At 46.6% G+C, this 22,220-nt stretch overlaps 1 protein-coding gene across 1 annotated transcript in view; it reads right to left on the bottom strand.

Annotated features, from left to right (window-relative positions):
• KDM2A (lysine demethylase 2A) overlaps nt 1–21,009 on the bottom strand; it is a 789,087-nt gene extending 768,078 nt beyond the window's left edge. The window contains exon 1 of the mRNA XM_078657462.1: nt 19,935–21,009. The gene's annotated coding sequence lies outside the window, so the exon portion shown is untranslated. The remainder of the gene's footprint in view (nt 1–19,934) is intronic.
• Nucleotides 21,010–22,220: the final 1,211 nt, after the last annotated feature.

Here is a 22,220-nt window from a genome sequence, read left to right as displayed (position 1 = left end):
GCAGTGCCAGTACGGGGTACAGTATAGGGAGCGTCCACCCAGTGAAACAAGTCACCCGGTGTTAGTGTTTGGGTAATTGCCTGTCTAAGGGGCAGGCCTGATAAATAAACACGCCGTTGTCCAGAGTCGCCTGCAACATATCAAAAGCCCAGAGTGCGCTGACAGTCTGTGAATGTAAGAACAAACAAGCAAGCGTGGGGACTGACGACAACTGGTTGGCGGTGTGTCTATGATGAGAATTAGCATCGAGCTTGCGAGGTCACACGGCGGGCAGGGGAGGGGGCGGAGCGGGGAGAGCGAGAGCGGCATGTGGGTGTGAAGAAGCCGGGCCTTTGAAGTGAAGCTAAGCTTCACTTCAAAGGTGTCGGAGGAATGCGGGCGGCTGTGCACGCGCTTTTAAGCTCAATGCACATGCGCATTGAGCTTAAAAGTCACGGGCACTGCAAGGAATCGCCACGATTCCTTGCTTGTTAGTTAAAGCGTGGTTAGGCCGCAATAGGCTCGCAAGCTCGATGCGCATGCGCATCGACAGGCGAGACCTAAAAAATGTGTGCGGGAATGTGTACTAGTGTAGCAAGCAGCCAGGAGCACTTTAAAGTTGCCAGGCCCTCAAACATGGAGCCCTGGAGTAGGATGGGCAGGGAAGCGATGGAGCGCAATAGATGAACTGGGGATGGAGGAAAGTGGTTAAGCATACAGAGTGCACTGGGGCCCTGTTGTGTAGTAGTAGTTTCTTCCCTTCTCTCTCTCTCTCTCTCTCTCTACCCTTCCTTTCCTCGCCTTTCTTCCTTCTATAGCTTAATCCCTCTTACTTCTTTCTCCCTTTTTCCAACTTTTTTTTAAATATTGTATATAAATATTGTTTGTTATTGGTGCATGTATCACAATTAACATACATAACCCAATATGGGATTAGGTTGGACTTGCCTGTCACTGTATTTGTTGTTATTGCTCAATTCTTATTTTTTACCAACAAAATAATTGCTACACAGAGTGCACAGGGGCCCTTTGATGCAGTTAAATGTATAAAAAATAATAAGCAATTACATTTTTTTGGTGCTCTTACTTTTAATGGTCAACTGTGGCATGATGTTCCAGTGTAATACACTGGGGCACACAAAAGTCACAAACATGCACCCACATGCACATTGTCAATACCCAGATGGATATTCAGATACGCGCCAGACACAAACATACAGACAGATAGATATACAGTCAGACATCATGGATGGCTGGTAGGGGTAGTAGTTGATGTGGAAGTGGGTAAATTGATCTGTGTGGTTGCATAGGTGGATGCATAGAGGAGCAGAAGTAGTAAGCAGAATAGGTAAAATAGTTGAAGTGAAGTACAAGCTAAAGAAAGCGTAAGTGAGAGTAGGTAGACGTTCCTGATGATTCAGTATTTAATAGCCCAGAAGCCACTGCTCTTGGTACTGAGTATTACTCAAAGAAAGTGTGAAAAGAGCATGGGCTACAGGAATATTGCAGAAAATAGAGAGAGCACCTAACAGATTTCAGTTGCTTCTATATGCAATATTTTCCATCCCTTGAATTTACTTTTTGTTTGTCGTTCAGTGGGGTAGTTTCTGTGATCCAGCACCAGTTCCCCTGCAGAGGCCACAATAAGAGGGGGGTTACTTCACCGAGGGAATGGCCAAGGAAACAAAGGGAAGAACAGCTGTGATCTGTAGTGATACGAGACTTCCACTGAAATAGGACTTTCAAAGGTGTTCTCCTGCAGCCAGAATTATATTTATTCTTCTCTTAAAAGGAAGAAATACTTTGATAGGTCTTGATTCAAAGTTTAGGATTACATTTAATGATCCATCTATCCAATAGCAGTTAAGGACTGCAGGTTAAAAATCATTCGAGGTCAGTTATGTCACCTCTGGCGGAGGCAACAAAACCAGCTGAGAGAGCCAAGTTGCATTTGAATTATCATCACTGGAGGAATTAATCGATTCCATATCAGGGCTTCGGTATTGTGACATCTCTGTAATTGCAGCAGCTTGTTTCAACACTTGTCAGTGCTCCGCAATCATTTATTCTAGGTCCGGTGAGGCTCCAGACAGCAAGGTCTATCTCGTCGCAGCTCGGAATCTGCAGAGCCTGGTCCGCAAACCTGCAGTGGTCGTCTCAGTGTCTGCCCTCATCCTTAGAGCAGCATGGGGTCATATGTCCCCAACCATCCCCAGGAGTCCTTCGATGAATCAAAGAAATGTGCAACTGTTGGCAATTACATAGTCAGGTTGGGTAAAATAGCACGTATTTTAGGTTAATATGCTTAGTCGTTTTTGGGCTGCTGCGGTGTAGTCCTCGAAAAAGAAGGACTTGTGAGCTTTCCACAGTCACCTATGGGAACTTCCTTGCCTCACGTAATATAGCGTCCCCGCCACAGTGGTGCAACACCTTAAACACCATATCGTGGTGGGAACATGGTGAGCACATTCAATAGTGAAAAACAGAGAAAGCAATTGTGGGGGCAGTAGGTCGCTTAGCCTTCAACATACGCAACGGCATCTCGTCCTTTTGATTCTCCTGTCAGCGCCACTATACGTATATTATCCTTCCTTGATCTCCCCTCTGCATCCTCCGCTCTCAGTTCCAACATGTGCTCCCGTTCCGTCACCATCTTCAGTGAGGTATCCATGCTCCGCGATAAAGGCTGGAGATCTTCTACGATTCGCTCCGTAGATGTGCCTTTGGCGGCAAGTTTGCAGTCATCTGCCCTCAGCAGCATCAGGTCAGTGACAACACTATCTATCCTGGATTCCAAGGAATTTTGTATAGCAGACAGTGGGGCATCAAATTTGCTTTCCATGGACATCGATAAACCTTGGGTACCAGAGCCCGAAGCATCTCCATCTGATGCAATATGTGCTCCGCTGCTGCGCGCAAGGGCACATAAGGTCGCTGACCTTAACCGACCCCTATCAAATGGTGTGGGGTGGTAATGATACCTCTAGCATGGTTCTGCGATGTATGTGTCTGGCCAGAATGGGGTAATGTGAAGGATACAGCAATGACTAGTGGTGTAAGCAACAGCTGGGTTGGTTGGTCAAACTGCCCATTTGTAGCACAGAGCAATCACCGTCTGGTGGCTGTGACTAAACGAAAGTGTGCATGGGGAAACCAGAGCTTCATCAGAACCAAACATGCTAGCACAGTAACAAGGCCCCCCCCTACACCCATGCCTGTGACGTCCAGTCGTCAGACACCCCAAAAACCGTCCTCAAGCCCACCCACTCCCATGCCGGGCCCCATCAACTGTCCTAGATGGGGTTCAAACATCAGGCCTAGCAGGAAAACAGGTAGCAGCAGACAAGTGTCATTGATTCTGTGCTGGTTGTGAAGATGTTAATGCTGCGAGGACTGGGCCCGAAATGACTACCGGATCCCACCGCGGTGCCTCGCCCCGTCGCAGCAGTGCACAATCTTTGTATAAGCACCATTGTATGCAAGAACCACCATCAGGCAGCAGTGGTCCGCAAGCCCACAATGAGGCAGTTGCAAAGGGCGGCGCATGAGAGGCAATCATGTGGGACAACATCCATCAAGCAGTCCAAAACTTCCAGTCAAGCCAACAGATTCCGTAGCGCCTGGGCCTGACATGACCCCGGGGTCCTGCAGCAGTCACATCAATGGAAGGGACACAGGTTAGCTGTGACTTCGTGACCGGGCCTCACATGACGGATCCCAGCTGCATATTGGCTCCAATATGTCTCCACAGCACAAGAACAGGTGTGGCTAGCAGTTTTTACCAGGCACTCGCCAGTCCCAGCATCCCCAGTTCTGAGTGTGGTGCAACCCTCTCACACACCTTTGCAGCGCAGCGCCCACCAGGTCAGACGGCTGGCTCCGCGGGCCGGCCTAGGCCTGATCCGGCCTGCTGCCGCACACAGTCATGGCCACATGACTGTTAAATGCTGCATCCTCATCAGTCTCTGCGATGCATGGACAGCGCCCCAGAGCTCCAGGCAGTTGTAACAGGGCACTCATGGGGGAGGCCTCACTCCGCCTCAGCCACCACCAGGCCCCCGCCGTCCTGTATTGTTCATCGCTGCTCACCAGTTCCAGGCATCCTCCGCCAGGCAACAATGTCTGCCGCAGCAGATAGGTCGCCAGCAAGGCACATAGAGGATTAGTGTTGAATAAGTATAGTGAAACATGCAAGTACATTATTAAGTGGTGGATAGATTAGTCAGTTATTTGGATTTGGAATGATAGCAGAAGGATAGAGGAGGAAAAAGGTTTGTATTTATATAGCGCTTGTTGGCACACGCTATTCAGGAAGCCCATAAAGGATTAGTGGTGAATTAATATGGTGAAATATGAAGTAATTTCAGTGGTGGCTAAAAGTCAGTTATTTGGAGTGAGAAGGATAGCGGAGGGATAAAAGGGGAAGAAAGGTTTGCATCCGTATAGCACTTATTACCCCTGATGGGTGTTGAAGCGCTTTTTTGGCGAGTAGCACGCCACTCCGGAACCCATAAAGGATTAGTGTTAAAATTAGTATAGTAAAATATGAAGTAATTTGGGGTAGGTGGCGGGATAGAAGAGGGAAAGAGGTTTGTATTTATATAGCTCTTGCTACCCCTGATGGGGTTTTGAAGTCCCGAAGTAGCGTGCTACTCGCCAAAAAAGCGCTTTGGCGCCTCGTCAGGGGTAGTAAGCGCTATATAAATGCAACTACAATACAATACATAGCTATTCTATACATCATAATGCTCGCACTGTTGGAGTTGCCAAACTGCTCCTTAAAAACGTTGATTGTCAACTTGATAAACGTATAAGGAGAACATGATGGTAGATACACTGAATACAATTGTAAACTCATACGAGTCCAAATGTAGACTTGCAACATTTTTTAAATAAGATTCTTGACGTTTGTTGATAATCAGCTTTATGTAACAGAAAATCAGATGGAGACTTACATTTAATTTTAAGCCGCTTGTCAGAGAGATTTAACACATCTCATGGCTGTGCTGTAGGAGCTTTACATCCACACGAAATAGTAGACTCATCAGTGGATCATTATTACCTGCTTTGCCATGTATATGTGCATCACATTTATTATATGCATATGCCCATTTCTCTATTTAAATTGGACATATGACTGACACTGCATGTAGAAGATGCCATTATGCACATACTGGAAGATGAACGTGAACCTCCATCTTTGCCACTGCTTGCACTAATAGGATATGTTGTAGAGATTCTCAAGACATCCAAGGAATTAACCATCAAGGTGTTATTGCTGGTTGAGAGATGTGTAGCCTGACATGGATGAGACGTCCAGGACCTCAAGAATCAGACTGACGACAGGGTGCAATCATGTGTACTGAATGGGCCAAATCCTTTGGTACTTTATAGCCTATTCAGCCACTCTCAAAAGATATATATATAGTCTTTCAAGATCCTACATAAACTCCAACGAGGATATCCCCCAATTTTGGGGGTATAATTATAGCAGAAGGGATGGGGAGGTCTGTCAAATGTTACTGAATCCGGCTGAGGCCCTGGCAGGCATATTTGTGTATTGACAATATGCATGTTCAGGTTTCGTGAGCAGCGCCTAAACAAAGGGGCGTGGCCACCATTATAGTGAAAGCACAGCAGGTGCTTTGATGCAATGAGTTGAATCGGGAAGAGCATTAAAGAAAATAGTGCTCACCAACTTATAAAGAATACCGTGTAACAATTGAGGTAAAAGGGCCAGTCCTCATGGGGGGGTTGGTTACAAGTGAAGACAAGGCGGTACTAAGGAGGGACTAACAAGCCTATGTACGACTCAGAAGCCAGACTTTGCGAAGGGCAATGACATAAGCCAATAACAAATATGGGCTGAGAGTGGGAGGGGCTTCAATAGCATACTCCAGTACAGCATGCCTCGCAGAGCGAGCAGCACAAGCGCCCTGCCCTTAGGCTCCACCTAATGAAAGAACTGCCTGCAGTCTTTGTGATGCATGTAAAAGGAACAAAGACTGAAGCAATGTAAAACACGTGGTTTTTTCATCAGACTAATGGCCCACTGCATGAATTACAGAAGGTTCCTTTCATTTCATGGGCTGCCGGGGATAGTGTCTTCACATCTGTCTCTCCCTTGTGCAGCTTTTAAATGGGGGTAATATGTTCTAAAAGCTAGGCACACCTGGCCAATCCTAGAATATCATATGATCACTCCATCCCCTGTCCCAATCCTTCTGCACATCATGCTGGAAGAAACCAATAAGGAGACTTCTAGCTGTCCTTGGAAAGGACTCCCATGATAGCCTCAGCTCCACTACTAGCTGACACAGCTGCCTGATCCCTTTCCACCAAAACTTCAAAGGCAAGCACCTCCTGTCCCAGAGGTCAAACCTTCTTCCTTTATTCTAGTGGGCTGTCCATGCCAGACGAAAATGTTCTCTTCAATCCTTCCTTCCCAGAGAACCAGGTCAAGCAATGTTATGTGCTCTATTGTGTGGGGAAGACTTTGATCCCTCTGCTGGGGAGCAGAGTAATTAATTTTGCCCACTAGGTGGGACAGAACCCTGGAATCTGATTCTAGGCGGAGACACCAAAATATGACAAATCTTAAATTGCCATAACTTGTGTATGTGGGATGTTAGGGACTATAATTTACACTTGGGCCGCAGGTTTATCCCCAGATTGATAACTTGCAATACCCCAGATTGATAACTTGCAATACCTACTAGGCCTAAGTGGAGCAAAACTGTACTTTCAGGCAGATTTTGCCTATAACGTGCAATGTGTGTAAGCACCAGAGATCTTTATTAAGCACTACAGACATACATTATGAATGCCCAATCAAAATAGAAGGCCTACTTCAGGTCAGTACAACAACAAATATAGGTGCAACTTTCTGCGCCTAGCCATTGGCACAGCATTTTCATTTGCATTTGCATCATTTTCTTTCATTTATATAACTTTCTCCACAATTTTTTGACAGATTTTTGCAAGCCTCTTTTTAAATTTCTTTCTTGCTCGTAAACATTCTCATCCTCATGCAAGGTATCGCCATTTTCCAGGTTTCTAATGCTCAAGTTCGGCCATCCGAGCCTTTCATCAAGAACACGACTAGAGCCATATTCATCAGTAGCAGTTTATTTAATATCCAATGCATTTCAGGCCTCTCGGGCCCTTCATCAGGGAAAACTGAAAACGACAATTAGACATGCTTTAATTTATACATCCGCCCTTACGTACAACATAAAACAACTTATCTTTGGTAAATCTCACCAACCCTTCAAATGGTAATTATAAATGCATAATTTTTCAAAACCTCCCCTTGGAGTCTCAACCATGTTAAAGCTCACCTCTCCAAAAATAACAGTCTTCAGGTCAGTACCAATCCCTGAAGAGTCCCTTCTGCGAGAAGCTACCTATGAACAGATACCAGGCAGTGCAAGACAGTAGTCACACACATGCAGCCCGCACACACGTTTGTACGGGTGTTCATGTGTAACCAACTCAAAGACTCTGACCCTAGCTGTGCGGACAATGTCGGTTAATAAGCTGTCCGATTACGGTGAATTTAGAAGAGCAAGACTCCAGAAATCAGATACTCAAATACGATAAATCCAGGAGGACTAAATGGGATGAATCACTTTGCTACAGGAGCTTTATGCACTGTTTTCATTTTTGTTCACTTTTCTCCACATCAGGTTTTGCAAATAAATTCCATATTTCATTTGTGATGTCAATGGGTATCAGTAGAAAATAACCTTGACATGTCTTTCACCACCCATATTTGTGAGTTGTTTTCCGTCCACTACTTACAGTACCACTAAACTGACAATATATCTACCGTATTTATTTGCAAAGTTAATGTTCAATTGCTTTGTATAAACACACAAGTCAGGATCACATAAAATATCAAATCTCATTTCCTACTAATGTAACCTACAACATAGAAACCGGAATAAAGGCATGGAAAGGCCTTGTAAAGCACAAGACTAACCTCAATAACCAACAATAACTACATAAACATTAACCCTGGGACTTGGAGCAGGCGGCTTCCCAGCATAAAGCACATCAATGCCTCATATGGGGTAGTAAGTGCAGGACCCTGTGCCAGCTCCCCATCGCTGCGTTTCAATTGCTGCCCGCTGTTTCCATTTGTGCAGGTCTTACTCTCATGTCTTGCCTTTGCTACTGTACCATTATTGCCAGTTTTCTTTGCCTTCTGTCGACTTTAACTTGTGCCATTCTTTACGGTTATCTCGTGCCTCTTGCCACTGTAAACTTAGTCCCTGTTTTCTTGCCTTTTGGCTATAATTATTCGTGCTGGTGATCATTGTGTCATTTGCTAGTGTTATTTTGGGTTATTTCTAGCCTTTTTGCCGTTAGTGTGGTCATCCGTGCTCAGCAGAGCCCACAGCTTGCTTTCCGTCTCCCAGCACTCTCCCAGGACCTACTTAATGGGGGCTGTAGCGCGGACGGAGCAACAAAAAAGCAAGCCAATCTGTGCCTGGACCATGCCTAGCCCCAGGAACCCTAGATCTACTGTCATCCGAGGCTAATTGGATCCTCCTCATCTGAGAATAAAGAGAGCGAGTCTGGTTAATCAGGGACTGTAAATAAAACTACAATACAGCACGAGAATTCTGGCATTGAAAAGGTAAACTTTCCAAAAAGACAAAATTATGCAAGAGCTTACTTCAAATTAGCAATCCATCATCTCTGAAAAGACAAAGGATTGCGTACAGAGATATTTATGTTGAAAGAGCGTACGGTTTGCCAGCTCACACCTGTGGACGTAGGATTTTATCCACCAAGGCACACGGCTAAGAAGAATTTGTGGCTTAATAACCAGAACTCGTCTTCATTTAAGCGCCAACATATAGAGTGCCTATGTTAACCTATGTGAGCTTTTATCTTTTAACGCCTACACAATAAGATGGAAAGGGCAAGACGTAGCAATGTACGGTTTGAAAAAAAGAAAGTTCCGAAGGTATTCAAATGTGTTACAACGCTTTAGAGCCTATGAATACCTGCAATTAAGGGCAATACAGAACATGAACTGATGCCTCCAGAGAAAGGAAATCATCTGCGAGAATACCCGATCTTATTTCTGGTGAGAACAGAGTGTCGATATACCTTTCCACATAAAAATATTTAAATTAGTCAAGTTCTTATACTTTAGACTACTTGAATGGCTTGAATTCTAAATAGGATATTTCAAGATCCCCTAAAAAAACGCTGGTCTTAACAGCATGAATGTGGATCAATAAAGTACAGATTAGTTTTTCATGAGGAGCCCCCACCAGGAACAAACAAACAAATTTAATTTGTATGGGAACAGACGGAACTTCTAGGTTATACAGGAAACGTTGGAACTTCTAGAACATTTGGGGAAAGATGGAACTTCTAGGCTATACAGGGAAAAGATTAAAGTTCTAGGATATACAGGGAAGAGATGGAACTTCTAGGATATACAGGGAAAAGGTGGAACTACTAGGGTATAGGGGGGAAAGATGGAACTTCTAGGAAATACAGGAAAAGATGGAACTTGTAGGATATGCGGCAAGTAACTAAGTTTCCAATGTGCAGATTGTGGCTGCATTTTTCTCTTTTGTTCCTTTATCTTTAGGTATTTGTTAGAGCATACCAAGCTTTACGGAGAAACCAGGGGCTATCCGGAAACACTTATTATAGCAGAAGCATAAAAACAGGAGTTGCTGTATACAGAACTGTACAATACTTGCAGTTTGTTTGCAAATGGATTAAAGAAACTAGGACATGGTTTGGGAAAGAGGGGTGGTCCGTGGAGACCAACATGTAACTAGAAAAGTGCTAGAGAACGCTATATTGTTTTAAATATGTAGAGAACACACATTAACGATAAGGTACATAGAAGATGAAAACCTGGAGATGGAGCATGGAAGGATTGCAAGGAATCAGGAGTCAACTATAAGTAGCAGTAACTTAACATTCTTAAACTGAACACTGCATTCTAGCACCCTCCCCCCCATGTCAAGGTGAAGAACTCATGCTTCAAATCAGGATACACAATTTTCTAGGGATGAAAAAAAGAGGCACTGGAGATGAAACGATACACTGTTAAATGAAAAACGAACATTTAAACCACCGTTTCTTCAATGTTACAATTTAAAAGTTCCAAGCCATTAAAAAAACCTGTTTGGTGTCTAAATATGCTCAACGAAGAAGAAGAACAATCGCTGTGATCCAAACATTAGGAATTAATGGATACTCAAAGACGTTCTGCATCATTTCCCTGAAATTATTAAGACCCAAAGACTCAAGACCCAACACATGGATCTTAATGCATTTTGGTGGAGAACAGTGTGTTTGTTCTACTGTCGCTTCTTTGCTCAAGCATGCTAATTAATGCACCCCATCACCCTATAACAAAAGTGAACAGCTAGATGTCACCCAGACATGTTCGTTGTTTTATATAAGGAGAAAAAAGATACTTTCTCATTATGTTATTCTCGTTACTATACGAGAATTCTTGTTTTGAGGGCAGAACACCTGATTATTCAGTACAAAGCATATTTAGATATTTTACTTCGCTTCATCTGAAATTGGATCTTGACAGATCACGTCTTATAGACCGTACTTCAAGCAACTTTACATTCTGTTACGACTTTGAAACCTAGTCACCGTTTTTTAAAACCGTTCCAGTTACTATGTTATAAGTACAAACTATTACTGCGACCGAATAAATGCTTGCAAGTTTTGTTCTGCTGCTTGGCAGGACCTGGTTGGGTTCTATCATCACAGCAGACTACATTGCTGAGCTTCTTTTCACTAAATACAACTAGACACTTTTCATTCAGTGTACCAATAGTTATCCATGGAAACGTCACATCTATAACATTCTTCTAGCGGTCAACCCATCTAACCACTTCAGGGACCCACTACCATCTCCAATCTTCAAAGAAATAAAAGCTGCCATTCTCCCCTTATGGTCTAAGACTGTTAACACCTCACTATTGCAAGGCACTATCCCCGACTGCCTAAAAGTAGGGCAGGTAACCCTATCCTAAAAAAAAAAACACTGCAGACTGCTCAGATCTGAACAACTTCCGCCCTATCTCCAACATCCACACACTGGTGAAACTTCTAGAAAAACAAGCATTTACAATGCAATGGTTTCGCCTTTGGAAAAGTTAGAGCTTTTGGCATTGTAAATGACAAAATTTGTATTTATGTGTTGGTTTTGTCATTTACATTGCCATTAGCTTAATCTCTCGCAATGTGAGACCTATTGTACCCTTCGGACGAGCTCAGCAGACAGCAATTACTACCACACACCCAGAGCCACACACACACACCCAGAGCCACACACACACCCAGAGCCACACACACACCCAGAGCCCCACACACACCCAGAGCCCCACACACACCCAGAGCCCCCCACACACCCAGAGCCCCCCACACACCCAGAGCCCCCCCCACACAGAGCCCCCCCACACACACACACACCCAGAGCCCCCCCCACACACACACACACCCACCCAGAGCCGCACACACCCACCCAGAGTCCCCCACACGCACACACGCCAGGCGAAAACTAAAAAGTATAACAAATGAAAATGCAGAAGGAATAGGCAATATACAAAATGTACAACCTCTTTTTACCAACTACTGTAGCAGAACCACAACAGTGCTAACCTAAACATTACAAAAAAAGTGCAGTCTATTCTACGGACTGAAAATCACTTTAAATGCTTTCGACTGTCACATGGAAAGAATATAAGAAGTGTGTACACAAAATCACAAATTGAAGGAAAGCAACGTTGGGCTGTTCTTTAAAAAAATATGGTAGGCTCCATGCATGCATCTGTGTTGTCTGCGGCCAATGTGTGTTGTAATAGCAGGGGATCATCGCTAAAAACGTACCCATCACGACATAAATAGGCCTACAAACTTCTAAAAAAAAAAACGGCCCTTATACTGATCTGTCAGACCAGCCAATCGGGCCAGTCCGATCCTTGTGGTCTGTGTACACGGATTGAGACTGGGCCAGGTGGCACTTGAACCTGGAGTCTCTGTCTGCAGGGTCACTGTTCTACCCGGGCCCCTGGCTTGATGGAGGCATCATGGACGGTGGGGCTTCCGGAAGTGGCAATCCATGAAATGGAAAGAAGGGCTGGCAGACTGTCAACAAGGGTGTGTGGGCAGTGATGTAGAAAGAGCTTCATGGGCACTAGTTTAAGGAAGAAAATGGGCCCCCTCACATACATTTGTAATAAAACATTGGCACTAATGGAGGTGAAGTTGACCCCTCATGCCCATTGGTCCTGGCGTAAATAAGCCCCTGCTGGTGTGCTCGGCTGCTCTGATGTGCACCCTTCCTGAACCGTGCGCTATTGGATACTATTTGCAGGAGCCTCTTCGTATTGGCTGGTGGTCAGCTAATCAGCCGTGCCGAACGGAATCTAGGCACTGCTCGGCGAGGGAGACCAGCCAGGCAGAAAGATGCTATTGCGTCTGAGCGTCTTGTGAGCACCATCACTGTACCAAGCGAGGACCACCGGAAGAGAGGTCCAGTGCCCCTTCGTCAACGGGTCTCACGCTTACAACTGCAGCTCTGCGGGGCTGATGGTAGCCAGCAGCTGCCACAACAGACACCAAGTCAAACAACTCCCTTTCTTTCCTGCTTCCCGCTTCAATGCGAAGTGGCCGCATTTGCTACCTTTTCATTGGGGTAGGACGGGCCCGCGGACAGCGGGAGGGGGGGCGGGCGAACGGGCTCACGGACAGCGGGAGGGGGGACGGGTTAACAGGCACACGGAGGCGAAACCTAAAAATTTAAAAACAAACAGACAACATGAGACGGGATAGACGAGACAGGATACACGCACAAACACAGCAACGAGACACACAAAGGGGAGACGACATAAGACGGGATACACGAGACTAAAAGACGAGCCAAAATAAATCTCAAATAAAAAAAATATCTGTTACAAGCATACTGTGCACACACAAACATTCACAACACTGAGCCAAATTATAAACAAAATGCTGCTTACCTGATCGAAAATAACAACAACTTCCTGGCAACGTAAATCTCGCTGACCACTCCGGCTAAAGGCACTTCCAAAAAAGACGAAAACATCACGGGAGAAAAAAAAAAACACGCCCACAGCCGCATGACGTGAGAAAAGGGGCAGGATGAGAAAAACCTCGCCGGAACGCCCGCGAATCGCCTCGGACCATGACGGACAGATCTCACTTCCAATGGCTAGCCTCCATTTATGGAGCTAGCCAATGGAAGTTAGAGGCGTGACAAAGGCACCAAAGTTTTCGCCTGCGCGAACGCTGCTGCGCAGCGGACGCCAGGCGAAACCTAATAGTTCCCTAAATATAAGCAGTGAAAGGGTATAACCCTTAAAATCTAAATCATGGTAAAGGGGATATGCTCCAGGGGAAGAACAAATAGAAGAAGGGGAAGGCAGGCCTTTAATTAAGAAGTAAGCACATGAAAGTGACAATTAAGCCAACCTATGTAAAGCAATGGGAGGGCTCTAAGCCCACTGTAAGTTTCTGGTATGGTCCGCAATAGGTCTTCCACAACCAGACAGCTCGCACTTTGTAGAGCTAAAAATCAGGACGGTGCGCCCAACGCTGAGGAACCACTGCTATGACACCAGTCGACCAACATTTAAGTAGTGCTACTGTTAGATGTAACTATGGGTGGCAAACTTTTCCCCCTATATTCAGAATTGTATTTGTTGAACGGAGGTATTGTGGCAATGTTGTTTATTTTCTCTCTTTCTTATTCTTTTCACTTCCTATTTTTTCCTGCAATATATTTAGTGTGCAATCCATCCTTCATTGTTGTTGGAAAAGTCGACCTTCATGTAATTTACCCTGCGTACATACTCTGGGTGCCCTATAAGGCCTTTGTTATATTGGCTCAGGCTGTCAACAATAAAATTATGTTGTGAAAAAATCAGGACTGTATGAGCTACTCGAGAATGGACGTAGAAAACTTCAGATCTCTGTTACCTAAAATGTATCTTAAGAATAACAGGCACAACACACAAAGCAAGTGTGCACAGCAGCACAGCTTTCAAGTTTCCCAGTTCCAAAAGTCAATAGCTCATCCCGGCCGTAAAGTGCCGCCCGTCAATAACTGTCAGCGTATTGCCCCCTGGCCTGCCCGCTCTGAGCCCTCCCCTCTCACATTCCTGGCACGTGCACCTGCACTGTCAGGAATCTCCAGGCCACAGGGCCAGGCGTGCACACTGGCAGGGGCAGGCCTCTCTTCCGGACTTGCTCAGTGTGATGCATCATTCCCGGGACTGGAGGTGGTTCTACCCACAGGCCCACACAACTCAAACAAGCACTGGCAACGCCAAGACATTGCATTGTTTAGCATTTATTCAGTACAAGCATATTTATAATGCAAAACAATTACAAAAACACTAAAATAAAGTAATAGTAAAGGGGTGACCCAGGTACACCAGCCAGGCCCTGAAACTGCACTGCTTTTCATGCGGTTGTGCACACGGGGCCATGCGAAATGTGTCACAGAGTGCAAGACAACCAGTGTAGGAAGAGGGCTGAACAACTGCCCGATACTATATATGCTGTGGAGGGCAGGAGAAAAATGTGAATGACACTTGAACAGACCAATTGATGAACCGGGCTAAATAAAAGGCAGGTGTGTATATATGTATCTATTTGTTATGCTTGGGGGGGCGGCACAAAGTGACAAGGCAGATGGCGCCTAAAAAGCCGTACATGGTGAATGTGTCACACGTGCCAAATGCTGCATCTGTCTGGGAGGCAGGTGGGCAGGCCCATGCCTCCGGGCCGAAGTGCTGGGGATTCCAGGAGGAGGACCTCCTTTCAACAGTCCCTCGCCCCTGCCTGAGGCTGGCCAGGCCCAGTCCTTTTGCACCAGAGGGATTGCATGAAAGGCGACCCCTGCCCCTGGGCGTCACTACCACCACTCCTTTTAACAGCCCACCAGGGGCCACAGGGCAAAGCCTTAGTGTGTATAACGGGAGGTGGGTCCCCCCCCCCTCTTGGGGGGGGGAGGGGGCGAGATACACTCTCCAGCCCCTCCACTCACTTCAAGTTTCACCTGGTCAGGTAGAGTCCAGGAAGGTCAACATTCCCACCCCGCCATCTTCCCCCAAGACCCATAGTCTGGAGAACGTACCCTCAAGGCCTCACTCCTATCCTGCAACTGGCCCCGCGCGAGGCAAACCCGCCCACCCCCATGTCCTCACATGGGCCAGGCCGAGCCTCGCGCATCCATGCACCCCTCCCTGCGTGCACTGCCAAGGGAGGCAGAGGCACACTGCCTCTGGCTGGAGGAGACACGTTCAGACCCGCCGGAGAGAGGGGCCGCGAGGCCTCGGCTTACAAGAGAAGCTCGTGCCCTGCGCACGCTGAACGGGGTGTTCGCAGGTGCGATACCAGGAAGTTGTTAAGGAAATGTAAAGCCTACGACGAAAAAAAAGCATTCATGGAGACCTGTGGTCAAATTGAACCTTGACCACAGGTGAGATGCAAAGGCTTATACACCTTGGTCAAGTGGAAGAGGCCCAAGACATGCCCGTCATGTGTGTGACACCTTCAAACAATTGGTCGTCGCGTTTTAGCCAAGTCTAACTCTTTGCATTCTGGGACTTGTAGTTTCGTGTCTCCAATCAGAAGTATTGCCCTCCAAGTCCCATGAAAAGTGTTGTTGTCTTTGTGATGTGGCGGCGCATCTTTTCAGCTGCGGGAGACCTCCCAGGTCGTTTAAAACACCACGAGACCAGACAGACAAATGCAAGAAACAATCTGAGGTAAATGTAGTCTCACTGTACATACTACATAGCCGTGCCACCGGGGACAGGCAAAGGAGAATAAAAAGTTGGCACACGTATGCTGAAAGAGCCATGTGAAAGGAGGTGTACCCCGAGACAGAACATGCACCTTTGAAAAGTGAGTACACGGTGAGCCTAAAACCGGCATTCTACTCTGGAGACACTTACTTGACACCCCTGCTGATGCAGTGGTTTTGCCGAAGCAAGGAACTCAGCATCCTCCGGGTCTGTCCTGGGGGGCACACTGCAGGCTCAGACGGGGGAGGGGGGGTCGGGCACGCTGCAGGTCAGTTCTGGGCTGCAGCTCTGTCCTGGGAGGTGGATGCAGCGATGGGGGCGCAGGGGACTCCAGGCACTCTTCTGGGGTCAATCTCCAGCCCCTCTCACAAGGGGGCGCGCTGCCTCGTTGTCATACTCCAGTCCCGGCCCTTGTCCGTCTCGGGGTTCACTCTCATTGGGAGGTGCACCCCAGTGTGTCCAGTGCAGGCTGCGATCACACGGTCTGTGCGCCCTGAGGAAGTTACAGGAACGCCTCGGTGACACAGCAAGACACGCTCCCAGCCGTGAGGCATGGACAGGAAGGCAGGGGAGGGGCCCCCGGCAGCAAATACCATCCGCACATCCTCCACAGGCAGAACCCACCAGCACCGAGGGGAGGGGCGTGGCTGGGGCTATGTCGGCACCTTCTCCCTCCCCCCCACTTCCCATCAATGCTCGGTTCGATGGGAATGCGAAGCCTCTGGTCCTGTACATCGGTACACGCCACATGGAAAGTGTCCCAGTCATTAGACATACCACAGTCTCCGTACAGAACCAGTAACGCGCCACTCTGTGCAGCGCCGGCACAGCCCAGCCTTACCACAGACACAGCCCATTTCACACTGTTCAAGGAGGGTCCCGGCCGCGCTGTGATTGGCTGACGTCACGGGGTGTCCCGGGCCGGCAGCCAATCACAGCGCGGCCCGGGAATGACGTCACGGGGGTGTCCCGGGCCGGCAGCCAATCGCAGCGCGGCCCGGGACAAAGGGGCGGGGCTTAAAAAAAGCACCAGAAACGCCCCCGAATCGCGTTTTCGAGAGAAAACGCGATTGACAGCCTCTGCCTCCCAATGGCTAGCCTCCATTTATGGAGCTAGCCAATGGAAGACAAGGCGGGACCAAAGCCCATATGTAGAGACAAAAGATTTCGGCTCCGCCCACCCACTGCTCACGCAGTGGGACGGTAGCCGAAACCTAAAAAGTATGCAAAGTCAGCTCTGCAACCACATTATTTGGCACAAAAAGCGCCAGTCACCACCGCCGTCGTGTGTAGCAGCTTCCTGGGCACACACACAGCCGCACCTGAGTACTTCACAGGTCTTTAAAAGACCATTTGCCTGTTAATGAGACTTTGTTGTTTTTTACCCCTTCTTAGAGCCCCTGCTTCTCCACTCTGCCTATAGCTGAAAGAATTAGCCCCCCCCCCAAAAAAGAAATTCTTAGCCCCCCTCCCCAAAATGTGTCTCTAGTTGTGCCTCTGACGTCAACCATCTGCTCTGCCCAACGTGGATCTGGTCGTGTCAGACATCACAAATGGGGCAGAGCACTACCATATGTGTCAGTAGCAGAGAGGCCTTGCAGTGAAGTTGTGCTCAGAGCGAGTGCAAAACTAAGGCCAGCGCTACTGGAATTATGTGATCATGCGGCCGCAGCGATTTTCATATAATTATACATTTGCCACATAATCCATCAACATCTGCATAATATGCAGATTTCCACATAAAATAGTGTTGAGCTCAAACGGTTCAAAAGTTGTTAAAAACAAATCAACAGCAGTTGCTGTGCAGTGGAAGATACTTTGTAAAGGCCGATTGGTCATAATTCTGTAACTTATGGCTGTGTTTGGGTGTTAAAGTGGTATTAATGAGCTGCTACAACACTGACTTAGTGAACACTTTTTTACAACACAAGCAAACCTTCAAAATACTGGTTTGTAAACACCTGCAACCCCAGTGAGCGACGCACAGTGCACGGCTCAGATAAACATCGTATGCACACTGTAAACTTGGGTCTCTCCGAGCTGCCTACAAATTTACAACCTCCTGCATGTTAAAAACCAAAGCCCAAGTGACTTAAACCACAAAATGTACTGCTGATGGTGTTAATGGGACATCTGAAACCACAAGGGCACAGCGTGTCCTGCTGGCAACCTGCCGGGGAGGGAAGCAGAGGTACAAATACCTAAGTCACTATTATCCACTGCACCAACCAAGATTTAATTTTGTGGCCTTCTAGTTACATACAGACCGATTATTAAAGTGGATTAACTACTAGAGGTTTAATAATGCACTATATTGCATTGCCCTTTGAGTAGCACTTTTTTAATTTATGTTTAATTGAAGCTGACCCTTAATTTATATGTAGCTACCTGATGCTGAAGGACCTGAATATTTGGTTTTTAGCCAAAACTTTGACACAGCCAAGTGCTCACACTCGCAAGGGCCTCCAGCCTCCCCCAAACATGACTGAAATCAACAACAGCAGCAAACTAATATAATCAGGAGTCAGTTTTTGCTAAAATAGAAGTGTCTGATTTCATAATGTTAAAAATAAAACCTTTTTAGAAAAACAGTTTGAAAGAAGCTTAAGGAACCACTTCCTCCCCCTGGAATTAAAGAAAGCATCCTACTTGGACCTTACCGTTCATCATTAAGGACTGTAAAGGGTATGTTTCAATGATGATGAATGATGTTCAGTAACATACAGTTTCATACAGCTGTAAAAGCTAAGCCACCAGCATCCCATGAAATATAGTATGGTTCTCCTCAGATGCCTTGCACTAAAATTGCAGCCCATGCGTTACAGCGATTATACCCAGGGGCACTGGGATTATGCGGTTGTGCAACCGCAGAGAATTTCACATAATGATAGATTTGCCACATAGTCAATCATCTGCCACATAAATTGCTGATTTTAACAAAAAATGTGTTTATAGCTCAACTGGTTCACTAGTAGCTAAAAATCAGCGATACGTGTTGCTGCGCACTAAGGGCCCTTTGCAAAACGGGACTGGTCCCCGTTTAATTGCTTATTGCTATATTTGGGTGTTAAACTGGAAATTATAAAGGTGCAATCACAGATTGACCATCTCTCTGGAGAAAAACAAGCACATTCATCACTTTAGTTCAGAAAGGTGTTCTCATCCAAATAAGTTTTGCCAAAATAGGTTTTATATGCCGAAAAGTACCATTGTGAATTTTTGGGTAATTCTTTTTGAACTGTGTAATAAGTCTATGATACCAATCCACAGCCACCCACAAACTTTTGATTTGCTAAACACTGTTTAATGTGCTGTGGGAATTTGGGACTTGTAAGGTTGTCGAGGATGAGGAGTACCAGTCTCAAGAAATTTTTGTCAAGAGGGGTCCTTACACCTACAAAATGTTGACAGGGGGTGGGTCTCAGCATCAACAAGTTTGAAGACCTCTGGTCTAGGGTAATGTTCGACCTATAGAAAACTTTATCAATAAAAAATTAAAAACTACTAGATGTCACATAACCACATCACTCCGATTCCTCGCGATAGGAAGCACACAAGCATATTTACATTATGCTTAGGTGGGTTTTTAAAACTTGTCATTGCAGAGAAACTGTACAGCTATGGAAGATTGTAGAGCAACTCATGCTTGGACACTGCTCAGAATGCTGCGTGTCATCTTAAATGCAACTGGACAAATGATTGAGTTGATGGAACGTGAGAGCATTCCAGCGCTTGGATGCAAGAAATGAGAATGCCAGACCCCCCAGCGACACTTGTTGATACGGGGGGCCATAAGGGCTTGCGACTGAAAGGGCACCAAGACTGAGACTTGGTTTTCTGGGAGCCAGGAACAGAGTTGTAAACTGCTTAAAAGCCCAGGCACAGGACTGTGGAATTACATTGCTGTTTAGTGACAGCTAACAGAGACTTCCAAGATAAAGCCTGGGAGTTGCAGGAACTGGTATAACAACATCGCTTGACTCTACCGTAAAGGAGGACTAACATCATCCAACCCACTGCCACACACGTAAACATCAAGTATTCCTACTGCAGATTAATTATACAGTGCAGAATCTGAAAATCAAAACAAACACATACATTGATGAGATTACTCACCGACTGCTCACATGTATCCCTCTCTTGCTGGTGGCTCCACAAGTGAAAAATAAAAATTATAATCCAGTTTGTCCAGAAGGACGATTTGCTTAGATGATCAACTCCAATCCCAAGAAAATGCAAATATTTAAACAAAAATCCAGAAACGTGATTTGCGTAAGAAATATTAAAAACTGTGCAATCTCTAGCTCGTGCAGCGTTGGTCCAGGAGCAATTTAAAGGATGAAACGAAAAAGTTAGGGGAAGCAGAGATGCAGCACATCCATGGCTCCAGGAGCGGGCTGCCGGCTGCTCCCCGGGTCCTGTGCAGCGGCTGCACCCGCAGGCTGCAGGGGCGGGGGGGGGGGGTCCCTCAGCGCCCGCGCACCGGGGGGGCGCCTAGATGCGGGGACCGCGACACTGTCATCTCTAGGCGCTTCCCGCCCAGCCGGGAGAGGGGGGGCAGCTGGCCGGATGCAGTAAACTTTCACGCCTCTGCGGGGGAGGGGGCGCTGTGCTCGGGGCAGCTACGTGCCAGTGCTCACGAGAAGGGCGGGAGGCTCCCAGGCAGGGCCTTCCCTCCCGCCTCCCCACCGCAGAGCCTCCGCGCACGGCTCCTCCGGCGGCCGCGGCTCCGCTCGCGACTCTACCGACTTCTAGGGATGAAGGACAGAACCCGAGCCGAGAGTAAGTGATGGCACCGAGGGGCAATCGGAGAGCGAGTTTAAACTGATTGACAGGCTGAGCGGCCAGAGGGGGCGGGGCTCGGTGGCTGGGATACCCCTTCCTTCCTGTGATTGGTTACCATTATGATCCGCCCCGGAACAGAAGGCATCACCGCCCCGGAAGAATCCGCCTTCATTTCTGTGGCGGAAAACCCCTCTCCGTTTCTGCGGAAGCGGTTCCTGTTTGTCCCGGAAGTAATCAGCCAGCTGCAGATGGACCGATTACGAAGAGGGGGTGCTGTAGGTAGTGCACACACTGCCCATCAAGGGCGGGCCCCGGGAAGCTGCTGTTATTTATGTTAATGTAGATGTCATATTATAGACGCTGTCATCGCGCGTCTTACCTCGACGAGGCCAGTCGTCGCTTCTGCGTCATGGAGTGTTCTTAGTCCCGCCCCTTCCGGTGAGCAGGTAGACCGAGGAGGCGGCGGTCGCCCCGGCCCCTCTCTCTTCGGCTGGGCTATGGTGCCGTTCTATACAAACCTACGCACTTCCCTTCACTTGGGGGAAGCAGCAGGACATGCCTTAGGCTTAAACAGCAGTACGTTTCATTCTCCTGCAGAGTCGCCGTTCCGACCCAAAACACTACTCCGTATTCTATATCAGGACTAAAGGCGAGGATTATGCTCTACATTCTTCATTCTATTAACCAGCAGTCGTTTTAAAGGTCCACACTTGTTATAATTAGAAAAGTAAATACACTACATATCCCAGCAACCTCTGTCCTAGTTTACAACTCTGTGATGTCCCTTCTTGTTTCTCCTCATTGCTTGTCATTTATTTCTTCCTTTTCCTTAACTATTTGATTCCTATTGTGCATGTTAAATGTGTTTTTTTCCCTTTAACAGAATATTGCTGAATGTTTCTGAGATTAACACTTGACTACGCTTGTAGCATCTTCCCCAGCATGGGTACCCGCCAATGACTATGACACACAAGGAGTTTGGTATTACACATCTTGATTCGTCCCATGTAACTGTGAACTGAACATTCTGTACTTGCCTTCATTGCATTCTGCTCTAACTCTTACGTCACAGCTCTACTGAGTCCATCGGGAGCCATAATGGTCCCATCATTGCTAACCTGCACAGCACTACTTCTTCCTCTTTTGTTAAATAAGAAATTACGCTTTTTATACAAAATATATAGATAATTATATGTACAATTAAAGCTCTTCAGTCTTCATGGTGCTCAAACTGTCCGACCTAATTGTGTAGTTAGAAACTGGGAACTGTCACCATGAATGTCCAAGATCTATTTTGACGATGTAGGGACAACAGCAATTATAAAGGTTTCAAGGTCAGTCTCTACTCCGACATCTGGATCTGACGTGCAAGGAGTCAAATGCCAAAAATGAGAAGAGTCTGGTATGATAGACTTCTCCGTGTGCTAGGCAGTTACCATGTGACCCGTTGTAGGTACAAAAGGCACTGCATCAAATAGAGCAGCAGACTTTCTTTTTCTGCATCTGGCGGACAAGCAATTGATCTCTTTTTTTCATAGACAAGGTTTTTTGCATGTCGTCTTCTATCAGCATATGCTCTCATCTTCTGTTTGGTTTTCTTCTGTTTGCAAACCAAGT

The sequence above is a fragment of the Lissotriton helveticus genome, chromosome 1_1 (assembly GCF_964261635.1).
Source record: "Lissotriton helveticus chromosome 1_1, aLisHel1.1, whole genome shotgun sequence".
NCBI classification, from domain to species: domain Eukaryota; kingdom Metazoa; phylum Chordata; class Amphibia; order Caudata; family Salamandridae; genus Lissotriton; species Lissotriton helveticus.
Note: the sequence above shows the minus strand (reverse complement) of the source record. Positions and strands in the feature narration are given on the sequence as shown.